At 37.6% G+C, this 27559-nt stretch overlaps 1 protein-coding gene and 1 long non-coding RNA gene across 6 annotated transcripts in view; both read right to left on the bottom strand.

The window, feature by feature from the left end:
- LOC107993946 (teneurin-a) overlaps nucleotides 1-27559 on the bottom strand; it is a 628759-nt gene that overhangs the window by 277270 nt on the left and 323930 nt on the right. The gene's annotated exons all lie outside the window — the stretch shown is intronic.
- Nucleotides 1691-5768, bottom strand: LOC133666361 (uncharacterized). The gene is made up of 2 exons (XR_009830453.1): nucleotides 3130-5768; nucleotides 1691-3065 (listed from the first exon to the last, which is right to left on the bottom strand). It is a non-coding gene; the product is annotated as an uncharacterized LOC133666361 (long non-coding RNA).

Raw genomic sequence — 27559 nt, 5'->3', positions numbered from 1 at the left:
TGGCTTGTTTGACTTATTACGTTTACTCGAAAATTCAAGGCAACGAGAGAACGAGGAAACTCAAACAAAATTTCATCTAATTAAACAAGTAATCGATCGAAAACGATAAACATTTTACTGTATATCAAGTTAATTTTAATTTTAATATATTGGATTTGTAACATTTATTTTCGGTTCATGTTAGAATTCAAAACAAGACATGAATATAAAGTCACAAGCCATCTTTGTCGCAAAAAAATAAATAAAAATAGCATGTATTTAAAAACGGTAGTATATTTTAATTATCATATTTTTATATGCTAAATTTCTATATTGTCTCGTTTGATTTAATTCCTTTGTAAATAAAGATAAAATATCTTTAAGTATAACATTACTCATGGAGTGCATATAAGATTATCTTACTATTTAACATCGTTCACTGATGTTAAATGATGATTGAATATATTTCGATATTTGCCGAAAAACACGAATTATCCTATTTATAATATATCTTATGAACGATATTACTTAGTAAGATATCTTTTCTAAAGCAACTTATGAGTAATATTATACTTACAACATCTTTGATAACAAAGATGTAATAATTATACCTGATAACACGATTAATACTAACGAGAACGCGATAGCATTTGCAGCCGCCTAGCGGTACTTGTCGATACTAAAAATCGATACATATGATCTAGTGTGAAAATTGGCATTAACGATTGATCAACGTTAATATAGAACTAATGATATCACGTTGAAACACGTACAACAAATATTAACAAATATTAACGTTGAAATATTATTAATGATGACTATAACATATATAAAAAATATTTATAAATTCTATAAAAATATTACTTATAAATCATTTTAATCTATTTTTTAATAGCTTTCAATTAACTTTTACGAAATTAATAAACTAATATTGAAAATAAAACAATACATGTTTAACCATTGCGTTCTTTGCTGCAAAAAATATTCGATCCAGTACTCACACATTGAAAAACAATTCAAAAGTAAAAAAGTAAAGCTTCGAACATATCTATCGTCAGTCATATTTGTTTTGCTTTTTGACTTATAAAAATCACTTTTACCTTTAACACTATATACATTCACTTGTGTCACATCAAACGTTAAACGTGACAATTCCAATACGTTTATCGTAACCTAAAGAACGTCGTACATACATGTATGAATGTACACCAGATGGACAACGCCAGGAACAACTAACACATACAGGGACACAGGAAAGGGGGGGAAGCAATGTACGTTCCGCACGCGCGGAAAAATAAATCTTATTGTTTCTGAAATCGAGTTTACTCGTGCGGTCCGGCTGTCACGCTCGTCAAGCGGCACGACAAAAAGTTTAACGATGTTATCGCGCTGTCCAAACAGAGGTGGCGACACACGCGTGCCCAGCCACTGGCATACCGTGCAAGCAAATGTACACAACACGACGCTTTCGTCCTCGTGATTTGCGCGCGAGTCTCCCGAACGTTCTGACCGGTCGTGTACGGAAAATTATACCCGACACTTTGCTCCAACATAGAGATGTTTCCGGGAAAAATGTCGTTTTCCCGACCTGTGGACATTTACGTTGACAGTGTATTGCAGTGTATTCATCGCGAAAATAATGGCAACTCTTCTTTCTCGTTTTACAGAAGGATTTCGAATGCGAGTATAAGTTATGAAGAGATTATTGAAATAAATAAAAATGTTATCTTTAATATTTTGAATATAATATTTTTCAAGTATATAAATTCTTATTGTTGCACGTCGTTAACTTCAAATCGAAATTAAGTTCTTTCTTTTCATACCTCGATTCGAGTTAATTATCGCTTATTCTCCAAAGAATCTTTATCTAACAACGATTTCTGAAAAAAGAACGACAATTTCAGTGAAACGTCGGATAAATGTTGCGATTCATCGCTTGTAATGGAAACGCCGGTGTTTGTTTTCGCGTGGCAAGTAGTATACGAACGCTTGTAAAATCCCACAGTACCACGGGAAATCTCGTCGAAAAATTGTTTCTGCTGTTGCAACAATGATCCTCAGCTATGAGTAGTCCTCGGTACAGGTTTTATGTACATTTTGGTGCATCTGTCATCGATTCAGGTGAAATTTCACATAGTTTAAGCCGCTTTTCATCGTGTATGATATTTCATATAGGATATATCATCAAGGATATTTTTTTTAATGTAATTTCTTATATTTTTTCTATTTGAAAATTTATTCAAATAAAACAGTAATAAATTATATATATATATATATATATATTTACGAATTTGTTCCTGATTTATGATAGCTACATTACAACGTAACAGTTCTTTTGCCTTTCTCTTTAAATACATACAATTTTAATTTAAGAGATCAAATTATGGCAAATTTGATCCATCATATGCCAATAAACCAAAATGTTTAATCTTTAACCATTAGTGAAATGCTTAAGAGTATAATTTACTCTCGAAACAAAATGATTTCCAGGATTTGAAGGAGCAAGAAATAAATGGAAAAAAAAAAAAAGAAAAAATACTTGACAAAGAATTTTTGCTCTTCCTCGATAATTAATAACGAGAGGTCCGTTTAACGAGTGATCGAAGACCTTTCCAGGGAACGGTCGAACGAAATCAGGGAAACGGGTAACGAGCGTCGCCCTTAAATTCAACTTTTGCGTCTCTGCTCGTACACAGACACACGAATCCCTGAAAGAAACGACCGCCCTCCCTCCCTCCATCTGTTCAATCGTTCAAAAAAACGATACAATTAACGCGAACAGCCTAGGCGCTCTTTAAAAATACGTAATACATTCCTACCATCTACTGCCATCGATTTGGCAGAAGTTTCTCGAACGATCGCTCATCCCCTCCTCCTCTCCATTCCCCACTTTTTCGCTCCGTTATGACGATCACGCTGCACAAAACACGTTATTGTCGAGTCGAGAAGCGAGAGAGAAGGCGAGGAAACGCAGTCTCATCTCTCAGATCTCCCAGTAGATCTATTCTCGAAGCTGTTGTTCACGGCTGCTATTCAAGTGTAATGTCCGACTGAACGTGATTCGATCGAGGCAAAAGCGATAAACTCTGAAAGTGCACCGATATTAATAATCGGCCCCGACGAGCCCATTCAATCGAGTTCGTAATATACCTTTCGGTATCGGCCTCCTTTCGTATTAGTCGAGCCGTGCTATAGCCGTTCATTGTCATATTGTCGCACAAGTGGCATTGATAGGCGCTGCTTTAGACGGGCCCGCTTATACACGGGTATAAGCGAACATGCACGTCGCCCCGTACGTTGTCTGTCTTGTACACCGGTCCTCGTCTGGGCAAGGGAGGGAACGGTTGCTCCTCCGCACGGTATGCTTCTCCTCCTCACTTTGCACTCCTGTTCCAAGAACGCGACTGTGCACGCAGCTGCAGATGCTTGTGTACAGGATAGTCCGGTAACGATTAATGTACGTGTGTCGAGCAAGATGCTTGTATTGGAGAGGCACTTTATACGATTACATAAGGTTAGATACGTTATAGGGAGTGTCGAGTGATAATTCTGATAATAATTTAATTAAAATTCGATTCGAGGATGAAATGAGGATGAATATTAATAGCGTATAGAGATGGATAATTAAATTTTGATCCGTTCAATTTCCGAAGAATTTCGTTGATTTTGAGGTTAGGTGAATTTCTTATTGAATAGACAAGCAATGACGAGCGATATATTATTTTTCCTCTGCAAAAGATCCGTACTTCCAAACGATATAACAATCGTAATATCATATTCAACTACCAATTTACCAAACGATCCGATATATCTTCCGCAGTCGCGGTGAATCGAGTTCATGGAGCGCGAGCACACATTGTCCGAAATACGTAGACGCGTTATAACACATTGTGCCATTACATCAAAGTATAACCGTATAGTAACGTACGACTCCGTGACAAGTGCGCTAGGGATTTCGTATAATACGCGACGACAGCGCCGCTCGCTTTGACGGTGTTACCGATTAAGCCTTTTCACGCGACAGTCGCGCCATGATCCTTGAAATGGGCCCGCACGGTTACGGTTAATTCCTGGATTCCTGGATACAATGACCATTGTTCGATGCAGCCTGTTTCGATCGCGCACCGATCGACCACGTGCACGCGCTCTCATCCCTTCCGACTATCCCCTTATTCGAACTCGAAATTGGAATGCACCGGCGGCGATTCTGTTCATTATGTCTCCCTGTACGTGTAACGCGTTCGTTGGACGGTGAACGTGTTTTATTATATGCAATCGGTCTGGCGTGGAATTTTTTGCCAAATGGGTTAATGGGTCAGAGGGAAGAGTGAGAAAGAGAGAGAAGTTATAGATATTGAAGGGATTCGTGAATTGAAATATTTGAAATTGGAATTATTTTTTTTTATAGAAAATTTGAGAAAATCGAATTATAAAAAATTGTAAATTGAAACGATTATTTTGAAAATTGGTATTTCTGTTCTGTTTTAAAATGCCAGGATTATTTTTCTGAAGGGGGGAAAGAAAAGAATTTGACAAAAGTTGTTTTTTTATCACAAACACTCCGATTGTACAAGAGGATTCTACTAATTTTAAAGTTTGGCAAAACAACGTTTCATATCCACCGACATAATAGCGTAACTATGAGTTATACAAGAAAAGTACAACAGTTGTCAACTCCCCTTCACATCCCCGAGCCGTAACTACCAAGCAACTTTCGCGTTTCGACGTCGACACGGTCAACAGCGGCATTTCCTCGTCGCCAATACGCTCCACTTCCGCCATTGAAGGCAAACAGGACGCGTATCGGCAGACGTTGGGGTAACTGACAGAAAGACGCGCGCAAACTCTCTCGAGCGTCTTATATCCCTGTAATATCAAACTTTCGTAATATGTTGCACGCAAGAAACAAGATTTAGGTGCTTAAAGTCGCGGGAACTTGCATATTCCGCCGCGAAGTAAAACGTCGACGCAAAAAGACGTGGCGTGCGCGCATGAAAGGGGGGGAAAAAAAAGAAAGAGGAGGGGCAGAAGGAGAGGGGGGACTCGTGAATCTCTTTTGCGGAGGAAGGAGGATAGAGAGAGAGAAGGAAAAAGAGAAGATCCTGCTCGTAAACCGCGAACAGTTATTATACGTCTTCCACGAAAATACTAGCTGCTTAACGAACCTATTCAATTTATCATCTCGCTCGGTTTCATTACGCGATCCAATTAGTAAGCTCCTCTCCCGAAAGCAGAGGACACATAATTCTTGTTAACTCCCTTGCTCCAAGTCTTCGCTATTCGTTACAGCAACTAATTAATTACCAGAACTTTTTCATCGCCAGAGAAGCAAGCCAGTTGATCGTGGTAACGATTATTGTTGGATTCGCATTATTACAGTATCGTTCATGACGTGCCAAACGTTTTAGCACACGAGCGAGCACCGTCACTTTCTTCCTTTCAAAATTATCACGTCTGATACTTTTACGTCGAAAACACTATAGCAATATACAAGATAAAATACTTTATTAATGGACACACGAATATTTTAACTCAAAGCATTTCTGATGAAGAAATACTGAACGTATTTTAGGCCCGGCACGTTAAGGATTAATGGGGAAACGATCAAAACGGGAGAGGTATGTAAACTGCACGGTATATCGCGGCGGCAATAGAAGTTCCAGCCACTTCAGTGACAGGTCCTCGTATTTCTCGCGGCGCACTCGAAAGAGAGAGAACTCTAGGAGGCCGTGGACGATTAAGTCCTCCCCTCCCCTCCTTCTCCTCGCGTCTCTTCCTTCGAGCCTCTCACCGCCGGTACAGAGCGTATCAATTTCCTTTAATGTCACTTTGACGATGCCATTAACAGATAGACACACACCGGCTCTATCCACCGTTTACCTACGTCTACTCCCGAGACAGCGAGCCAATTGGAGATGCGCGTCTGTGAAGCGTTTCAGGGAACAATCCAGAGTGTCGTATGGGCGCGTATTAAATCGTTCTTGATGGATTTCTGCCATTGAATTGGTTTCCAATTTAAATCTCGTATGCGTTAAGATATCTGTTACTTTGTTTCTCGTTAACTTCGAAATAGATCGAGTTAAATCGTCGTGCCAGTGTTATATATTTGATAATCTTTTTTTAATTTGCAACCAGGAGCTTGTGATTTTGAAACAGAAATTCCAATTAATGCACGAATCGTTAATTTGACGTAATTAATTTAAGATAAAAATTACGAAGGAAAGTTTTCTATTTTATTCCATTCTGCTAATAGAATATTAATCTTCCATCAATTAATAGACTTTCAATATCGAACGATTAGCAACTTTAATTATATTCTAGCGCCCTCTTCTTCATCAATTTCTTTTTCGCCCTCTTATCCCATATACACATTCCGCCCCTACGTATTTTCGTTTCGCCTCGCCACTTTTATTCTTATCTGTCCTACAATTTTCATTCCTTCCTCTCCTCTCTAATCCAGTTTGTTTACGGGCGCGATCTCGAGTGGATGTACGGCGAACTGGTCCCGCGGGTGCAATTGTCGCGGCACAAATTACCGTGACCCGAAATCGTCTGGGTCAGATCCCCCTTCCGAACTAGGTTATCCCAAAGATACTGATACTTTTCAATCCTCTTTCTCGTCACATCGTTTACACGCGGGAACGGGATGAAGAGGTTATAGGTTAGGATCAAGATACATATATATATATACTTTTTTTTTGTGGTAAGTATTAGATGACTTTATAGATCATTTTTTATTAAATTGACAAGAAACAGAATATCATAACAAGTTGCTGAATGCTATTTTAATTTTAAATAAAACTATTTAAATATCCGAGTACCTATTTTACATATAAATGATCATATTTCTGTCTAATAAGGATTATTTCATAATTATCATGTTCTCAATAATTGTCGTAAAACAAAATTCGTCAATTTGTTCTTAAAAGGAAAACAAAAGAGGAAGTCAATGGGATACGCTTATCCGTCGAAGTAGTCTTCGTCTTTCACGTGGGCGCGATGAAATCGTGCTCGGCAAACCGTGAACACCGGCTCTCTCGAGCATTTCGAACGAGCATTTGGAAGAAGAAGGGTGATGCACGAGGCGCGGATAAAACGGTCCGCATTTTTCTGAATGCGCACGCAGGCCAAACATGGCCGCCAAGGCTAACGACGCGCACGCAACGTGTGCAACGACGTGTGCGAGTTTTCTCACTTCGGTTTGCCGATCGGTTTCGAACTCGAAACTCGAATAAGCTGTGTAACTTGGAGCTGATGGAAAAGAAGGTGGAATTTCGAGATGGAAAATCTTTAGTGAATTGATCTTTCCTCTGGTCGCCAAACATTAATGCGACGAAACATTAATTTCTATGGTATTGGTGCGTATTTTGTCGCCGAATGCCGCTGTTTGAACAGTGTTGTAGATATATAATGGGCGAACGTGACTGACGGGATCTCCTTCGTTTCATCGAGAGTGGAGTTGGATTTTTATAATCGTCATGGATTGATAATACGCCACGTTCACAAAACAGTAAAATTCGAGCGAAATTGATTCCTTGGCAGCGTTGGACACTTTTCACGGATTTATCGTGTATCTTGAATAATTCTGATATCGCGGAGGATTCGATAAGCAATGTACACAATTAGTCGGCAGAATGTCTACCCATCATATCCCTCTCTCCTTGCATATAAGATGCATATAAATATTCAAACGGAAGAAAGCAGAAAAGGAGAAGTGCAGAAGTAATGAAAAATGATAATGATAGTTGATTTAGTTTCAAGTACAAATCGAAGAGAATTAATAAAATATATTTGGAAAAATAATAATTAGGGAAATATATGAATAAATAAACGAAGAGATATCCAAGTAATGTTGAGTATAGGTTGTTAATGATCACGTGGTGTCGCTTCATCATCTAGTATCAATGCTAGCCTTGAAAACTCCATTGACTTTGCACAAAAAAATCATGAGTCACAATTATCGTTCTAAATAAAATAACTTGATTTATGGATTATGATTTTATAATAATTATAAACTTTTTCATTTAGGAAATGTTCTTGTTATCGTTCGCGTGACATAACTCATTTACAGTTTGTAAGGAAAACTTATTAATATTAACCTGGTGGAACAAGGTTATCGTGTAAGGTTTTACAAGAATCTCGGCATCTAACAATAAGTGCTCACGTAGCTTATTTTTCTTTCATTTTTATTCGCGTCTTGTGTCGTTCAACTGGTTTGAATATCGAAGCCACCGTCTCTTTGCCACATAACACGCAAACGTTTCACTGGAATTTAAATTACGGATACTCAACCGGATCGGATTAATTTGCCAGTACGTATCGAGTATGATTTTATTATCCTGCTCTCGCTCATTATACATTTATTTAAATTCGTCATTAATATAAAGTGACCCAGTAATAAAATCGTTTTCATTTCAAACATCTTAATATGGAAATGAACACGTTACTCGCCATGACTGCGAAATTTTTCTATCATCAACGTCGTTCATTGATGCCTTACATAAAGATAAAGAAAAAAATTTTTTTAAATCAAAACCAACGATTTAAAATGTTACACTTTCGATACTTTACTTTGCCAAAAGGTTACATAAATAATAATTGTATAACGAGATTATAAAATAAATAAATTTTCTTTTTTTGAAGCACTTTATGTAACCAGAAAAGATACTCAGGGTGTAAATACATTCGAAAATAAAATTATCGAGAGTTAACTATTTTTTAATAAGTGATCATTGAGATGATACAACTCTCTAATATCTACATTTTTACAAATGTAATTAGTATCCTTATAACCTTCCATAAACGAACTCTATTACACAAAATTTCTTAAAATGGCAAGAAAATGAAGATGGACGGAAGGAAAAATAATTGAAAAGGGATCGAAAAAGAAAAAGAAAAAGAAAAAAGTAAGTGATCACAATCGTAACACGGAGAATTAAAACCGCTGAGACGACGAAGCGAAAATGGGTCGACGGCGCTCGCTTAAGCGGTCAGGAAACTGTTATTACAGAGAGTTTATGGCGGGGACGTCATAATAAAGATCGCAATCTTTAATGTAAGCACGAATATGGACATCGCCGTTCGGTATACGCGCACTTTCTCGAAGAACGTGCCGCACAGAATTTCCAGCTAGATAGATAAAAACGTAAACGACTTGCTCGTCTGTAACGCGTTTAAACCCCCTCGAACGAATTGAATAACGTTATTTCAAAACGAAGGCTTTTTTTCCTTTTTCTTTCTTTTTTTTTTTATTAACGCCATCGCGTATTTGCGAATTTAATCCACCCGCCAATTGCCCTCTCGCCGTGCTCTACCGCGTTCCGTGATCCTGCGTTATCGGATCATATCGTGAAACGTTTCCGCGGCTTTGATAACATTCGAAAGAACGCAACACACGTCGAACGAAATATAATATTATTGTTTGAAATTACGTTACGTGCGTGTGATCAACACGTGTCTCGTTATGTTGTCGTTAAATTGGGATTGACGAAATTGATGGTTTATTAAATATCGTTCTATTGTTAATTTCTTCGACCAATCCGTGGATTTTATTAAAATTATTTCCTTTGGAATAAACAATTTTCGCGGAGAATTTGGACAATTTTTTGGGAATCAGCCTGATTGATTATTTAAGTTCAATAGTTAGTTTCAGAAGCTTCGATAGTTAGTTTCATAATTCGAGTGTACTTTTATGCTTCTCGTAACGTTAACACGTGTATGATATTGATCCACAATGATTTTCTGTAATATCATGATCGCTGTAAAAAAAAAGATTTCTTTGAAACAATTTTAGGTTAAATCAGATTTTAGTCAAGTTTAGTTTTATTATTGTATATACGGATAATCGATGCCCTCTTTATAGTCGGCTAGATTTAAAAAATCTAATCGGAATCTAATCCAAATTATTAAATCGGTCAAGTTGAATAATTTTTATTTAACTTGAATTTTCATGAAATCAAACAGAGGATTAATAAACTAATTAATTACAAAAATTCATATAATTTCACAGCCTATATCGATTCTGAGCGTTTTAAATTAGATTAAATTAGATTGATAATTTCTTAACAAGCACCAACTACCAACTAAAACTTTCACAATTATTTATTCTATATCTTACCTCGATAACGTGAAAAATCATTAACCTTTTTTCTTCATTATAAATATTGACCTAAAAAATATTATCCACAAAAAAAAAAAAGAAAAAGAACGAATTCCAACTTGAAGAAATAGGATCAAGATCATCAATCACGATATCCCTCGCGTTTCAGAACACAACATAATCCATAATTGCAATTGGATCCACGCCTCTCCTCCCCCTTAAAAAAATTTATTCCTCTTTCCACTTCATTTCCCTCCACCCAACGTCCATCATGCTAGAAAGAACGCTTCGTTCTTTTCGTTTCGCTTGAGAAAATCCACGTGCCAACAACGTGCTCGTTCGAAGAGGGTATATGTATGTGTGTGTATATATATATGTATATGTATATATATCACACCATCGTCGTGGACAAAATTGCCAGCACGTGGAGGGGGGGCAAAAATTTGAGGCTATTCGAGGAATGCAATCTCAAAACGCGGGGCTAAAAATGCACCCTCGCAATTTCGCACATATTACCGCAAGAATGCCCGCGCGCGCGCAGGAATGGGGAGGGGAGGAGTGGCGTGGTCAGGGGAAGGCACGTGCGTTTCTGCCCTTCCCCCTCCTCGTAAAAAGACACCCCGATATCTTCCTCTTAATATCACGGTTTAACGAAAATTTTTTCATTTCCCTCCCCTCCCCTCCTCGAGTTTATCGCTCGAGCCGGATAAAAAAAAAATAAAGTGGAAAGGGTTGCGTACTTTTTACGCGAGTCGATTCGATGGAATTTTTTTTAAGAGGTTTCGCATTTTTTTTTTATTGAACTTTTATTTAATCGGTAGTTTGCTCGCGTGAAGAAGGAATAGAAATGTTGAATATAGAGATTTAGGGTAAAGTTTCATGAAGTTTGAAGAAAAATAGTGTTTTGTCTTTTAATTTCATATTTTATGTTTGTTTTTCTTTGTTGTCGCTCGAGAGGGGATAAAAAGATTAATTGATATTTGTTTTGGAGGAGTGGAGGATGTCGAGTGTCGATGGTATTGTTTGAGGAGAGAAATTAATGAGGATGAAAGTGTTGGGGGTGAAGAGGGGTGAATAGGCAATATATTTTTGATTTTATTACTTGGGGAAGGGGAGGGTGGTGAAGGAAGGATTTAAAAAAATCAAGAGATTTTTTAATTATTCGTATAAATTTGCTTTTTAGATTTAATTTTATTTTTCCCATTCGTTTCCTCTTCCACGTAATAACTTTGGTTCGAAGAAAGCCGAGTGGATTAATTAAATTCCATAACAGGATTGGCACCTCATTGTACATTTTCCATTATGACACAATGCTTTCTTTGTTCGTCATATTTTCCTTAGCAACGTTAATTAGCTGTTAGATATTACGTCCCTTTAACTTAATAGCACAGCGATTAGTATATAAATAAAAGATCGCGATATGAAAGTGTTGAAACCTTTATTGGGATACAAGAATATTAATACAGTTTAATAAATTACGACAAATATAATCACAAGAAAAATAACTCGTTGATAATCGTAAGTATATTGCGATTTAAAATACGAGTTTTTTCTTTCTTTTTTAAGATATTCGTCATATTATCAACTACAACTCCTTTATTCTAACAATAGAAGAAGGAAAAACGCTTTATGGTTTACATGTCCACTTTCAAGCTTGTTCGCTCCTCTAATGATGTACTGTCAGATTTCTCCTCACGACAGAACGAAAAAGAAACGTTGTTATCTTTAATGAGATGCTTCTGTCGATACGATTGTTTAAAGATTCACTCGTATCTCGTTCTTCTAAATTTGCGAATATTGAGATATTAAACAAGATACACGTACCTTTAATATTCAATTTATTAAAATTAATAATTTTTTTATTAATTTTCTTTCACTTTTCCAGAAAATTCTCAAAATATTTTAAATAAACCTCATTCAAAATCAATTACCCGGCAACATCGTTACACGATTTTTATTAATTTATTCCACGAAATGGAATGTTTTCAACTCTTCAAAAAGTTTCACTTTTCTATACATTAGCCTCTTGCAATCCTTCCTTTCACAGAATCGACAATACCCCAAAAATTCCGGGGAAATATTTTAAATTTTTAAAATAAAATCTTCAACCATATTCCTATTCAAAATCACCCCCCAAAGCAACAACAAATATACGACAACACCAAATAAAAAACCCTCTTACTAATCTCTTCAAATGGAAATGTAATAAGCACATAGTTCCTTCAAAACTCGTAAACATGACAAGTCGTTGAACCCCGATCGACTGAGCTTTCCGGCGTTCGACGCGTGGGGGCAGGCGTGACTACGGCGTCGGCCATTAAAATATTAATTTCCGTCGGGTGCGCACGAGTGGCACGAGCCGAGTCGTTTCTCTTTTCTTTCTTTCTCTTCTTTTTTCTATTTTTTTAACCGCATGAAACGCGCTGTTTCGCCGATTTTTTAAACGGTATTCATCGAAAAATGGACGGAAAAGAAGAAAAAAAAAATAAAATACACTCCGTAACGAGTCGTGGAATGCGATACACACGATTCCTTCCGTAATGTATACGATCGTAACCGGCAGTAACGCAATTTCCACGAAAACGAGTCGAGGAGAAAACGTAAAATCACCTACAAACTGAAATGAGCGGGCCCTGCGCGCTGTTTACGTTAAAACGATAGATAGAGGTGAGCGGTGATATTGCCGGCAAATCTAAATTAATTGCGCTTTCTGCAATTTAATACCCGTTGCATATTGATCGGTGGAATTTGCTTCGAGGGAGGGACGGAGGAGGGGAGGAGGGAGGGAGAGGAGGGGTCCGCGGCGCGCGGTTTACAACGGCGGTCGTGTTTCGTTGATCGAACGCGAATTATCGTTAATTAGTTATCGCCACGCGGAAAAACGTTTGGCGTCCGTTTGGCCGAGGCCGAGCCAAGTTCTTTACCGCTTTTACAGGCTCGATATCTTCTGCACATAAATACGCGAACAAATATTGACCCTCCCCTCACCCCCTCTGTTACCGTATGTCGGCGATTTGTTTAATTTATCGAATGTTAATCCGGATTGTGCGAGTGGATAATTTTGCGGAAAAGTGATACGAGTGTTACGTGCCCAGTCGGAGTGTTTTTTAGTGTGGTGTGGTCGATATAATCATTTTCAGGTAATATTTGTTCTGCGAACGAGAGGGTCGCGATATGGTGTTGGATCGAATAGGAATAATAATTTTTAATTCTTAGGGGAGTTGTTAAATTTATTTATATGCTTTTATTGTATATATCAAGTTTCGAAGATTTATTACAAAGATAATTTTTGAAGAAAATGATAAATAAAACGGGAGTCTATGATCGTTCGAAAGACGAATGAAAAAAAGGAAGAAACCGAGACGAGTCGTTTTTTTACCCAAATGATTTCGCCGATCGACGAATATTTCGTAAATAGAGGAGGAGGGAACGATAAAATGGAAATCGAAGAGACGTCTATATCAGTTTATCGAAGCAGATGGCCAGCCCCCCGCGATTAGCGCGCCATCTGGTGGAAGTTGCTTATCGGAACAATTACCGGAATTTCGCGATGTAATGACGATTGCAGGTAAAAAGCAGCGAATTACACGTCCGTGGATTCAATATACGCTAGGTTAATCGTTCGGGGTCGTCTACCGGTTGCCAGCCGAACCGTTAATCGGCCCATCAATTGCCCTTATATTAACAAGAATTTTTCTGCCGGAGTGGCCCCCAACCCGACGCAATTAAAACTGGCTGAGTTGGAAAACGATAGTGGTGATCAACGCTTAATGCGACCGGCTACGATGCAAGAACCTCCCCGACCGTGGAATATCGTTCGAGCTACGTCAGCATGGACACCGATGCCTCGAATATACGATTCAGTTGAAACCACGGAAGTAACCGTGGAAGATATTTTCGTTTGGCTTTCATCTATGTTGAATCAACGGTAATTTTTCTTTAAATTCATTTTCTTCAAATTCTTCAAATTCGATTTTTTCGAAAGCCTCGAATAATTTATTCTTTCTTATTTTTTTATTACAAGAAATTATTTACAATTAAATATATTCTAAATAAATGTAAAATTCGAATATTGTTAAATTACTATACCGTAAAATTTTTCACCGTAATCGACAACGTATCATCGATCTTGATATAGGTTAATTCGTTACGAGTACGAAAAACTCGACGCAACAAGACTAACGAGAAGAGTACCAAGAATCGATTATCCGCACTGAATAAAACGTCACGTATATCGAATGTTTTCCCGGAGAATAATTACGGATGGCGAAAGTACGTTGATTAAAGTTTCAGCTGAAAAATCAACGTCGATGGAAGCATGGATAATGAAAGATACTGGAGCGCCGCCGCCGCCGCCACCAATCGGTGGCGAATAGTGGAACTACAACTGGACCACGGTTATCCTCGTTGCGGAAAGTAGTTTCAGTTTGGAAGTTGCCGTATTATAATTTCTGAACGTCAAAGGAACAAGCTGTGCGCGCCGCTTATCCCTCAAATTACATTCAACGTTAAACATATCATACAGCCGATTGGACGGAGGAGGATGCGCGAACGAGACTGATGAACTCGAGGAAACACAAGGAAAATGGGAAGAACAGAGAGAGAGAGAAGAGAGTTTCGAGCTTGCAAAAGTGACTGCTCAATCTTTCACGCACCTACCTCCGGTGATTAATGCGAGAACGTTCTTAAGTATGCCTCATGATTTGCGTACAACACAAGGAAAGTTTGTCCAATTACTTTCCAAGTTTTAGAGAAATTTTATTTTAGAAAAGTTCTTTGAGAAGATTCAAGTAAATAAATATTTTTAGATGAAATGTAAATAACAGCGAAAAGTAAATAGTTATAAATAGAATTTAATTTTATAGAAATATTTAATTGATGCAGTAAGTGTAATTTGTGATGTTAAGATTTCAAATATTGATTTCAAAGTTTTTAAATAATCATATCTAACAGGATTCGACAGTCCAATAATCTAATAATTTTTGCTGTCAATATTCATTCTACGAACATATGTGAGAATATATAATAGAACGTGGTATAGGATTCAAATATCTGTTATTCAATCATTTTATTACTAGGGGGAGAGATTAATCGATTTGATTATTGGATAAGTACTCTTCAATTGAAATAACTATAATAGACAGGTGACAGATTCTTTTAGATTCAATCTCTAGACTTAAGAGTCATAAGTATGTCGAATAGTGCTTGAAAACAATTGAAAATATTGTTGATTGTTGTTAAATTACTAAATTAAAGCTAATTTGATCAAATCAATTTTAAGTTGACTTATCACAATTGAAATCTAAGAACTTTTTCACTCTTATTTTAACTTATAATCGCTTCACCGATCATTTTTGGTTATTATTAAAATTACTATTACCCAATCTAACCTAACAAAACTTAACAACAATCATCATCTATATACAAATATACTCTCAAATATAACTCGATTAAACATATCGTACAATCCTTCTTCCCTAGGTATCACACTTTTCCAGAAACACAAACCCCACAAAAAATTCTGAAAGAACTCCCCTTCCAGCGATGGGGATCACGGTGTCATAAATTCTCGCCCGGCCGGCCGGCTCTACAGCAGTGCCATCTAGGCAATTTGCATCAATTAACGACGCCATGGAACGCTCGTGGAACGTTCACCGTTGCGTTTCGACGTGATTACGTTTCACGATTGCGGCCGGTGCTCAAGATGTAATATCTGATAGAGCGGTACACGTAAATGGTTTTAAGTGTCGGCACCTTTCTTACCGACCCAACTTAATCGCGGCTAGGTAGGTGGCGTGCGCCGATTTCATTACACAGTCGATCGGCCACGCGACTCCTTGCCAATGCATATGCACGAGATTCGAGCTACTCGAGCCGGCCATTACCGTATGCATACCGCAACCCTTTCCGTCTGCTCAATATAATACGGCCGGATTTATTCGCGGCGCAAAATAAATTTTCCACCGATAAAATTCGTCGAATAAATTTCGTTTTGTGTCCCTAACCGACCGCCGTTCTCCGCAAATTTCCGCTAATGCGCCCCGCCGCGTTGCATCGCGATTTCAACGGCGGTGAAGTGGTTGGAATTGGATTGTGGGCCGGTTTTAGTTCGTGATCGTTAACGCGATTCGATGAAAGGAAGCGTGAGTAAAATATACATCGCAAGTTTATGCAGGGAATTGGGCGATTGGATGCTTCGTATTTGAAGAAAGTTATCGCCCGATTGGTGTTTCGTGACGCGTAAAGTGAGAATATTAAATCGTGGATTTTGTTGAAGTTATTCGAAAGAATATGCTATGCTATATATGCGAGAGTAATTTATCCTTCAATTATTTCTTTCTTTCAAACACAAATCACGTATAAACCAACCATTAAATATCTCTCTCACCCGCATATGGATTATTTGCGTCACTTTTTCGTTTGTTACAAATAATGCTCCTATTTGATCTCGTTGGCAGACGTAAATTACAAATCAACAAGTGAATCAAATCTGAAGATGACAATACACAATCTATAAGCATATATAACTTAAAATATAATAATTACTCGTTAGAAAAATGTTAAGTATAAATTTAATATTTTAAGCAATTTCGTTACATCATTGAAGTCTCTTATTTCTCACCGATCGTGAAAACCTCGCTATATTTCTCCCATTGATCACCGTGACAAATCTGTCAACCGTCGTCATTTCTTCAAAGAAATCGTCACGAGGCGACAGCCGTATAATCCACAGGCCGCGTTTACGTCGTCCACGCTCGACCGCATTCGAACACTCTAGCGATCCTATCTGTCCCCTTACTTCAGACGTTACGTCCACACGAACCGGTATTGCGTCCACGATAATCCGAACGAGAGGAGAGCTCACGGTATATATATATATATATGCGTGTATGTACGAGTTGGACCTCGGTCAAGATTTTCACCGCGATAAGAAGTGCCGGTCCGCCTCACAGCGCCATCTTACGGCGAATTGGACCGTTCGAGCGCTTAGCGCCATTATTGCAATGTGATCCACTATGTCGATGGGAATCTTGGATTTGATGCGTTCGAAGCGTATCCCGGAACGAGGAGTTTGTCGAACTTGCTCGAATTTAGTTTCACTGCTTTTCGTGGGAATTCTTGATTTATGTCAGTTGTACAGTTGACGCCATATTTTATGAAAAAGACACGTGTGTGAAGTTTGTTTCTTTTTTTAGTAAATTGTTTCAGCATAATAAATTTGAAAGATCGAATTTTAAATTCGAACAATAGAGCAACTATTGTAAACTGTTGTGTTAGGATACTTTTGATAGCTAGAGTAGTAGATGATCGAATTATATTTGGAAAATATTGTAATTCTCAGGCTGGTATCTATGGTAACGATGATGATAATATTTGTTAAATGAGATATTTAGTATTCAACGAATTACAATTTGATAAAGAATATGGATATTAGTTATGCGATTTACAATGTTATGTTTATATATATTAGTTTATAGTAACTCCAATTGAAAAATGATTATAATTAAAACAGTATATTGGTATTTTTTTGTAATTATACCGATATTTTAAACAATTTACTTTAAACTAAAAAATATTACCTATTATTTCAACAAATATTTTTTTAAACAGTTTATACATATTTACATTTCTATTCTTCCAAGTATTCATAATAATTTGATCATTTCCTATACTAAACCTGCACAATTCTGAAAAAATATAGCTAAATATTTTTCAGAAACCACGGGAACTTCTTAATTCTCCCTAATACATTCAGTTTTACGATTACGATAAAATTTATTCCACGATTTTTTTTCTTTTTACATCTCAACTTTATCCACTGTCAACCAAAATCCTCTTTCCGATGGGACACATCCTCTTTTCACCAAAAATGGAATGTATATATATATAAGAAAAAAAAAAGAGGGACGAACGAAACTCAACGCGTATCCCCAACTTTTCAGCTTGTAAAACTTTCGTGTGTTCGAATTTAGACCGAGTTAGCGAATATACGAGGCTATAGTATCCCAGCTTGGTGGAAGACGTTGTTGCTATGCAAGATACATGAAGCACACGACGTAAGCGGGCAGAGCGCGGCAGCTCGAAGCAATTACTTTTAATATCCGAAAGATTTATAGGGTGGAAGAGTCGCGGGGAGTCTCCGCTTTTCCTATTCTCCCTCTTTCCCTCTTTCTCCCTCCTATTATTGTTCCCTCGCACGAAAACGTGAGCACAAACAGTACTCGGTTATCTCACCCTCACCACCGTTTCCTGGAGGACACGGATGGAAAAACTGGCCTGCGATTCGTCACTCTCGCAGCTGACGCTCGTCCACTGATTTCGGCCCCTCCTGGAATTATTGCGTTGTCCGCAATCTCGTCGACAACTTTTTTCACCGTCTTCTTTCCTTCATCCCCTTCCCCCCCTTTTTTGTTTCGTTTTTTTCGCCTCTCAAGTTTTCTCTTAACCTCTTTAATCCGGTCGTTAACACTGGAATGCGGCCGTGGATACATTTTTCTTCTGAGATTCTGAGTTGCGTGTAACCATGTACCATTATAAGTGGTTAACGTTATGAAGATCAGCGACGCGACACTAGCGCCACGCGACTATAACTATTATTATTATTATATATATATATATATATATATATATATATATATATATATATATATTTATTGTGTCTATTGTGAATCATTTTTCAATTTTCTTAATTCTAATGTTTCGAGAATATTTTCGCATAGAAAATGTATGTTTTAACTTTGAAAAAATATTCTTGTTTTCAGTAATTTTTCGTCTAAAGAAATGTCATTGAAAATTTTAAAATCGTTTTTTCTGATTTATCTAGGAATGATCAATATCTTTCGATGATTAAAGCATCAAAATACACGATTTTGAGCATATTCATGTACTTTCTCCTTGATATGGTAGATTTTTAATTTAAGTTACAACAAAGTTCCTTAATAATTTTCAATAATTCTCTTCAATCATTCATTACTTCCACTCTTTCGTTTTTCAAATATTTAAATTATTATACCCTTTACATTTATCCAAAATTAAATTTAATCTCTCTAACTCGGATGCAAACACAACTTCTTTTAATCCATCGAACTCTTATCAGACTAACCACCCTATAAAACTCGAACCGGTAAGAAATCCAGGAATTGCCTCGTTCATCGAAATCGTCTACTATAGCTCGCCTTTTATAGGGCATAATTTCAAATGGGCTTGTATCGTGTATCGGTATAGCCAAGGATAAGTCCGTAGGAACATTAAATCCGAGACATCCCCTTATTACACGGCGCGGTACGTTGTTTTATTAGACGCTCATCGCGCCGAGGGTACCGTTAATTTAACCATGGCGGTTTTAATTTGTCGGGGAGGCGGTTCCCCCTCCCCCTCTTCCGCGCGGTGAGTCATAAGTCGAGGCCCCGTGGATAATAGAATCCGAAGCGCGGCCGTTAAAATGGTTAGAACGGTTAAGTGTTTAATCGGCGTTGATGAAAAAATTTCATTTGCAAACGTCGCCTTTCGAGCGCGGAATCGGCGTGAAACATGAAGCGGTGACACGTTTATATATATATATATATATATATATATATATATATATGCATATAAGCTCGATGGACGCGGACAAATTGGTCCGAACAAATTTCTATTCATCAATATCGAATGTTTCGATATTGATTATTTAATTGAGATAATATTTCTTGCCTTGTGGAACGAATGATTGAACGCAGTTTCGTTGTTAATGGCTTCCTAAGAAGTTTGATTTATTTACGCGCAGATGCAAATTTTGTAAAATATATATATATAAGATATATATTTCTTTAAAATAGAGGATAAAAATCCTTATAGTAATCAAAAATGCATAGTTTTCACAATTTAAAAAGGAAAAAAAGAATCTAACCTCTCTCCACACTGTTCGATTCAAAAAAGAAAATTCCATAATTTCCAAAATCGATTAAAGTTTGCCAACAAGCAAGGGAACAAAAACAATAAGCTCGAGCTGATATACCTCGGTCTCGTTAGCTGGCAATAACTTGTATTAACTTGTTATTTAATTAGAAGTTTCGCTAAAAGGCAGTCACGTCGCGAGCGTGCACGCATGCGCTGTACCCAAACTCGCCCGAGAGCAAGGATTCCGCCTCGTTAAAAAGCATTGTACAGTTACTGTCCCTCTCGTACTTACAGGCAAGGAAACGATTCTCTAATTAGCGAGTCTCGAAGATGGCTAGAGGCAACGATTGTAACTGGAGAGAGCGAGACACTCGACATATTAACGTATATCTTTCCTTAAAAATTCTGCATTCCCTTTTTATGTATATCGGATAAGAATTTTCATCTCAGAGTGAAAAAGATCTATGATATTATCTATGTTATTCCTTATACGATTTTTCGTAACCATCCGTACTCTCTTTTTCCTCATCATTCTTTCAAATAATATTAAAATAATTACAAGATACTATACTGTATACTATAATTATATAATAGCAAAACTCTTATTAATTATATAAGAGTATCTTCCAACTACTCTTACACGAATATTTGACAATCGCAAAGGATATCGTCGAAGCGTAATCGTCAAAGGCCCCATGCAAAAAACTGGAGAGGACGCCTTTTGCTTTCCTCGTGCGAAGGATTAGCTCCATTCGCCCGTTATTGTTCGATCTGACTTTTTTTCTCTACCGTATACCTTTCTTCGAGGAAAGAGGAAGGCAAAAAAAGGCAGAGAAAGAGAGAAACCGATACCGTGTGTGGGACAGATCGAGAGAGAAAAGAGCAAACGAAGCCAGGTAGTAAAGGACCGTGCCGAGAAGGAGGGAGACAACGATGGAAGGGCAAGTGAAGAAGAGACAGAGAGAGGTTAATGCAGGAACAGGAGAAGAAAAAGGGGGGAGTTTAGGCGGTCGTTTCAAAGGGGCTTCGAGAAATAGCGAATTCACTCGACGTCTCTTTTCTCTTCTGTCTCTTCCTCCCCCCTTCTCTCCTTTCTCTCTCCACTCCCGAGTCGTGGTAAAGTATTCCCAACCCCAATCCTCCCCGCACTGGCTGTCCGTGGCAACCCCCCTTTTCCTTTTCCACTTACAGGCCGTATAATTTCCCCTCGCCCGTGCATCATACACTCACTTATTTTTGCGCTACAATGAACCGAGCGGACGTGGCGGTGGGTTAAGCACGGGGGCGGTTCACGGGGATCTCCCGTGTCGAAAGAGAGAGAGAGAGGGAGAGAAGGTAATGGATGGAAAAAGGAAAGAGTTAGAGAGGAGAGAAGATACGCACGGGAGACGGGATAGAGATGGGATAATGGGAGGAATGGTTGGAGAAAAAAATGGAAAGAGAGAAATAGAGGGAAATAGAGGTAGGAGAGAATGGACAGAGATGGATGAATAAAAATGGAGGAGGAAGAGATGGAGAGATAGTTGGAGTAAAGTGATTGAGGAAAGGAAATATAGATGGATAGGGGAGAGAGAGAGAGAGAGAGAGATGGTGAGATAAAAAAAGAAATTGTCGGGGGAGGGGGGAGGTTGGAAGGACGGAAGATGGATCCAAGGGGGAAAAAGAAAGAAGGCAACCCTACGACGAGCCAGTGGCCGGATAAATTATTACTTTCGTTCTTGGTGAAGCAATATCTGTGCTAATAGGAAATCACGAAGGGCTTCTAGCCTTCCTGCCACGTCCCCGACGTCCTTTTTCGCCTAACAACGATCATTCCACGTGGAAACGCCACGCCAACTTGTCAGAGGGGTGTCCCCGTTTTCCCTTTCATCGCGCCTGTTAAAAAAAATAAAAGGATATGGGAAAATTACCTGAATTCAGCATGCATTTCTCCTTTTTCTCTTCTTTTATGCCTCTTTTTACGTTCTTCTTCTTTTCTTCTTTTTTTTTTCTCTTTCTTTTTTTATATCACAGGTTATCGAAGGCAAGCTTAGCAATAAGTCGATTAATCGTTAATAATATTTCATCTACGTGCTATTATTTGTTTTTGACAATATGATTACACATGAAGAAGTTGAAGAAGATTATCGTTACATTTCTCGAAATAAATATTTTTTCCCAAAGATTTTATGCGAATTTTAAAACCTGTTTATTAGACTATCTGTTATTTTTTCTTTTTTATACATAAATAATTTAAGATCACGAAGAATATTGATTTGTAAAATCTGTTGTATTACGTTTTATAACGAGTATTGCAATAATTAAAATGATTTGAACAAAAATTCAAACGGGGAAGAACATAATAAGAAGAAATTTGACTTTCGACACGTTCTTTTTTTCACGAGAAAATTCGCATCAATGCGTTTAAATATAAAATAACTCGCATAACTCAAATAATTACTTGAAATCTTTGATTAACTGGCAGACGGTAAATTTATCGGCAATAATTCGCAATAAATGCGATTAATATAAAGTTACGACCCCCTCTATATGCGTAACTACGCTTTAATATTCATAAATGAACCGAATATGATCCTATTTTCCGGTTTATTAGCTACTCATCGTTTATGTAAAGAACCATTTCCAAATCATTTGTCGGTGTTGAAACCGAATTTATTGCCGCTAACTTTCAATAAACGTTACAGGGGAATTCGGTGGTCGCGTCTAATATTTGGAAACGAATCAAACACCCACGCTTTGCCACCCATTCATCATCCCCGGACGAACCATCGATTATCGAAACCAAATTTGTCCTCTGATTATTCCGATATTTCACAAAAATTCTATCCCACAAATTTTATATCCGAAAAAATTCTATTCCACAAATTTTATATCGCATTTTTCCTTTCGCGTTATTCATCCGTATATCGTTGAACCGTCCAGCGAATCGGTTTTGATGTAACTCGTTTGAATTATTCTCAAGATACGATAAATAAAATTTTGTATAATAACTATTTGAAAGATTTTCGTAACAAAATCTTCCTTCGATTTTATTACAACAGAATATATATTCAACGTAGTTGAAAAGACACGAGAACGATCTCTACCCCTTCCCCTCCCTCCCTGTTACCATTATTAAAAATTAAATTTTCATTTTCCTTCTGCTCTCCATCTGAAATTAGAAGCACACGCTCGTGTATAATAAACGTTAAAATGCGTTTTCTGTCTCGAACCCTTTTTACCACCTCGTTTCGACAATAATGTAATCAGTAATAATTTTCGAAACACAAAATTTATATATTTTTATCATCGAAACGGAGAGCAAGATTAACAAAGACACAAATAAGTCAAAAATAAAAACTCGAGGGGATCGATTCGAGCGAGGGAACGAGAGGGAAGTTTCTTCTTGGGACGAAAGCTTGGAGCGCAGACAGATATTATACTTTCCTCTGGCAGGCAGACGGACGACGACGCCCCCTCCTCCTTTTCCATTTTCTTGAAAACAGTCCCGCGACGGAGGGCTGGAATTAATTAACGTCTTCTTCGACGCGAAATCGAAGGTGGCACAAGCACACGTCGTCGAACGGGGGACGACGAGGGATAGTTGACACCGTGACAAACAACGATTCCAACCTGGGTTCGAGATGGCATGGCTCCCCGCCGCGGTAATTATTGTTATATTGGGCGGCGTGGCAGACCGTGGTTACACTCTCCAACGAGAGACGAGACGAGACACGGATCCCTCCCTGGCTGGCGAGGCGAGCCAAGATGTAAATCCCATTAGGGAACTTGACGCGACTTCCTGGCCCTCCTGCAGGGTAACTGCTCGGTCGCGGAGGGTGGAGGAGGGGGGATGACGGTGGAGGACGCTCGAGAGGAATAGTAATTTTTGGAAGAAGAAGGCGAATTTTAAGGTAAGGGTGTTCGGAAATTTGGGAGGGAATTTATATTCTTCGTTGCGGGCTCGTGAAGTTTGATTTTAGGTTGATGACGTAGTGGATAGTTGGAATCAGGATGAATAGTAATTTTTTTGAAATTGATCATTAACGCGTGAAGTTTGGGAGGAATTGAGAGAAACGACGAACGATAATGTGACGGATTTTTTAATTGTGGATCGGTGAAGTTGAATTGATAATGTTGAATTAATGATTTTTACGAGATGATTAATATATGAATGATAATTCAGGAGTTTATTATTAGTAGATTAAATAAAATACAGGCAAAGAATCGATAACTGATCGATCGCATTTAAATTTCAATTTTATAACGAATATAACATCTCAAAATATCTATTTTAATTTAAATCATTATAAATTATCGATAAATTTTTTGTTTTTTTTTTTATAAATTAAATTTATAGTTAAGTAATTATTTCGTTTAATTAGAAATTTATATAATGATTTGTGAATAAGAGTCGAGTGTAGGAAAGGTAGAAACTTTTTATCTTTCTTTACTGCCATATTTGATTTGCAACACTATATTAAGATTAATTCTAATGTTTACAGGCTAAACGAACGCTCGCCATCTAGCGGATTCTTTAATTTAATCACTGAGATTTTTGGAATAATTTTATGTTATAATATATGCTTTTCATTATTGTTTATTTATTATATTTTGTAAAAACAAGCAATATTTCTAACTTTTGTTGGTCATTTTTTTATTTCTTTTGATCTTTGAGCGATCGATCCTGCACTATATCTTCTTACACTACTTTTTTCATTTTGTAATTTTCAGTTTTATCGTTTTTGTCGTTATTTTATTAAATTATTACTGTTTAGGCTCATCTATTGGATAATTTATATAGCATAGAATTGTCGAGAACAAATAACCATAACTTCATTTTTTTAATATAATCTTTTCCTTAACATCCGTTTCTTTGGAATATCATTTCCAATTCTCAAGATTCCAAGTTAATCGTCTGCTATAACTTTTCTGCTTCATCCGTCACGCAGACATTTTGCGCGGTTACTTAAAAATTCGAATCACAAATATTTGTATATTTACATTTTATTATTATGCATTTTCTTTTTTCATTCTACACTAATTAAACGCAATGTTAATTTTTCTATATATATATTTAATCATATTTCAATATTATATACATTTTCAACCAAATAATAAATTATATTAAAAAGCATTATTTTTTAAAAATTAAATCTCCACAAATATATATATATAAACCGAAAAATAATAATTTTCTCCAGTTAACTTTTATTATTCGAACCAACTCGTGCGTCGTCAGAATTTTCCCGGAAACGCGACCATGGAAAATGGCGAGTGGCCGCGAAATTATCCTCGTTATCACGGTACCTGACCAAGAATTTGCGCATCGATAGTTGGACTTAGAGGGGAGGAGGGGGGAGAGGGGCGAAATCCATAGGTGGATGAACCGATCCTCTCAAATTGGTAATCGCTGCTGAGTCGTGGGTGGGGAGTGGGGGGCTCGCGTAACTCCGCCGGTTTTCGCGTGTTTCCGCCGCCCCGCCGGAGCGCAAACATCCGGTAAACCCGACGTCGAATGTCTCGTGTTTGCGGAGACGCTCGGCTTCCGGTTTAATTCGCGAATTTAAATGCACGCGCACGCCCCGCTCGTCACGGCTACAATTACCGGCGTGTAAGTTACCTCCCGCCTGTGTATTCGCGAAATTTTAGCTTTTGGACGGGGTAATAAGGGCGAGGGACCGTTTTGAAACGAGATCTGTTCGGGAAACGATGCGCGATAATGACTTAAGCGGCCGAGGTTTTTTCCGTTTTCGGAAAAAATATTGGCGGGTGAAAGAAAAGGAAAGTATTATATAGACTATATAAATTATTGTAGATTTGAGAATTAAAAATAACGGGAATTTACGATACGATCGATAAATTTTATTAAATTTTATGTTAATGTTTAAACGAGTTAGTCATTGAATATTTATATTTGTATTTCAATCATGCGTGATTTGTGTATAAAATAATTTATATATTTCTTACATTTATTATATATAAAAGGAAAATCACGATTTTCCAATAAAAATTCCAACGTAAAATTGTATCGTTAAATTCACAGTTGTTTCTACATTAACGATTAAAAATCATAATACAAGTCGCAAATTACTTTTAAAAGTTCACATTTAAAAATTGGCAATGAGATTGCAAGTAACAATTACAAAGTAAACGAGCTCGAAGTTGAATCATACAAACACGTAGACGTAGCTTACGTGTATTCTACCCAGGATCACGTGATCCGTAGTTAAGAAAATCTCCGTACGTTTCGCTCGGATCGGCGGATAACGCGCTCTGCGTGCGGATTCTTGGTAAATATTTGTGCGACGATCCGAGAGTCGCGAGTCGAATGCGTATGGGAGACGAGACGATCTCTCTCGATCTCTATGAATTTCAATATCATGTCGCGACACAAATTCGACGACGTTTCTTTCCTTTCCTTTCTTTTTCTTATCTCGAAATTTCAAGAAGAAAATTCAATTCTCCCCCCCGAGAAAATTTTTTACACGCCGTTGTGAAAATATTCATTAGACGAGAAAACGAGAGGAGGGCGCCACGAGCGTCTCCCTTAGGGGAGGGGGAAATTCCTCTCTCGTCCGAGGTCCTGCCCTGCTACGGGTGGAGGGGAGTTTCAAAGGAGCCGCCGAAATAATCCGCTATGCATAGCTTCGACCCTCCTTCGCACGGCTCGCTATTAAATTCGGATGCACGGGACCGGAGGCTACGCGGAGAATGGTTCGGTTAAGAGCGTTGTCGTGAGCGCCTTCTTTCGACCTCTCTCACGGGATGTCAAGCTTTCCCTTTGTTTTCCTCCTTGCTACGGATTATTCTTGCACTCGTTTTTCGGGGATAATTGAAATTTTAACGATCGTTTAATCATACTTGTTCCCGTCAATAAGAATTTTTGATAAATCGGGTAGATAAATTCGGGTAGATGTCTCTTGCAATGTGAATTAAAATTGAAAAAAGTATCATTAAAAGAGTAAAATCGACCTTTGTACTGTTGTAATACATTCTTCTTCTCTCCATAACCAATTCTCCTTCTCGAGGACTTTTTGATTAACCTATGCATTCTTGAAATCGTCCCGCCACGATTTTCAACCGCGTGAAATTTTAACGACGATACCAATTCCTTTTTCCAATTCGTGAAACTTTGGAAAATTCCAGTCGACGAGGTGGTTCTACGAATTTAGAAGAATACAATTCTGGAAAATGTTGACAGTAGACCGAGACAATGATCGTATATCGATTTTAAAAAATACAACTTGACTTGATCCGACTGAATATGGCAACAAATTTTCTCAAAATCGTTTCGATGATCAATTTTTACGTCAAAATCACAAGTGCAAAATATCTTTTTAGATATAATACGAAAAATTTCGTACAAATTGACATTCTCGTATCGATCAAAGGACGAATATTTCGAGGAGTGAAACGTGTTACACAATCAAAAAATAATACACGACAAGATAAACAACATCTTGTACGAAAGCGAGACGAGGATTATAACTGTCTGAGCCGGTGTAGCGGTCGAGAAGCAAGATTTTTGCTACGGATAGGGAGGAAGGAGGGATGGGGAGGGGGGAAATCTTGAGACGCGTGGATTATACATCGAGATTATGCATTATGGATATTTTTAAAAAG

Source organism: Apis cerana, linkage group LG6 (genome assembly GCF_029169275.1).
Source record: "Apis cerana isolate GH-2021 linkage group LG6, AcerK_1.0, whole genome shotgun sequence".
Classification (NCBI taxonomy): domain Eukaryota; kingdom Metazoa; phylum Arthropoda; class Insecta; order Hymenoptera; family Apidae; genus Apis; species Apis cerana.
Note: the sequence above shows the minus strand (reverse complement) of the source record. Positions and strands in the feature narration are given on the sequence as shown.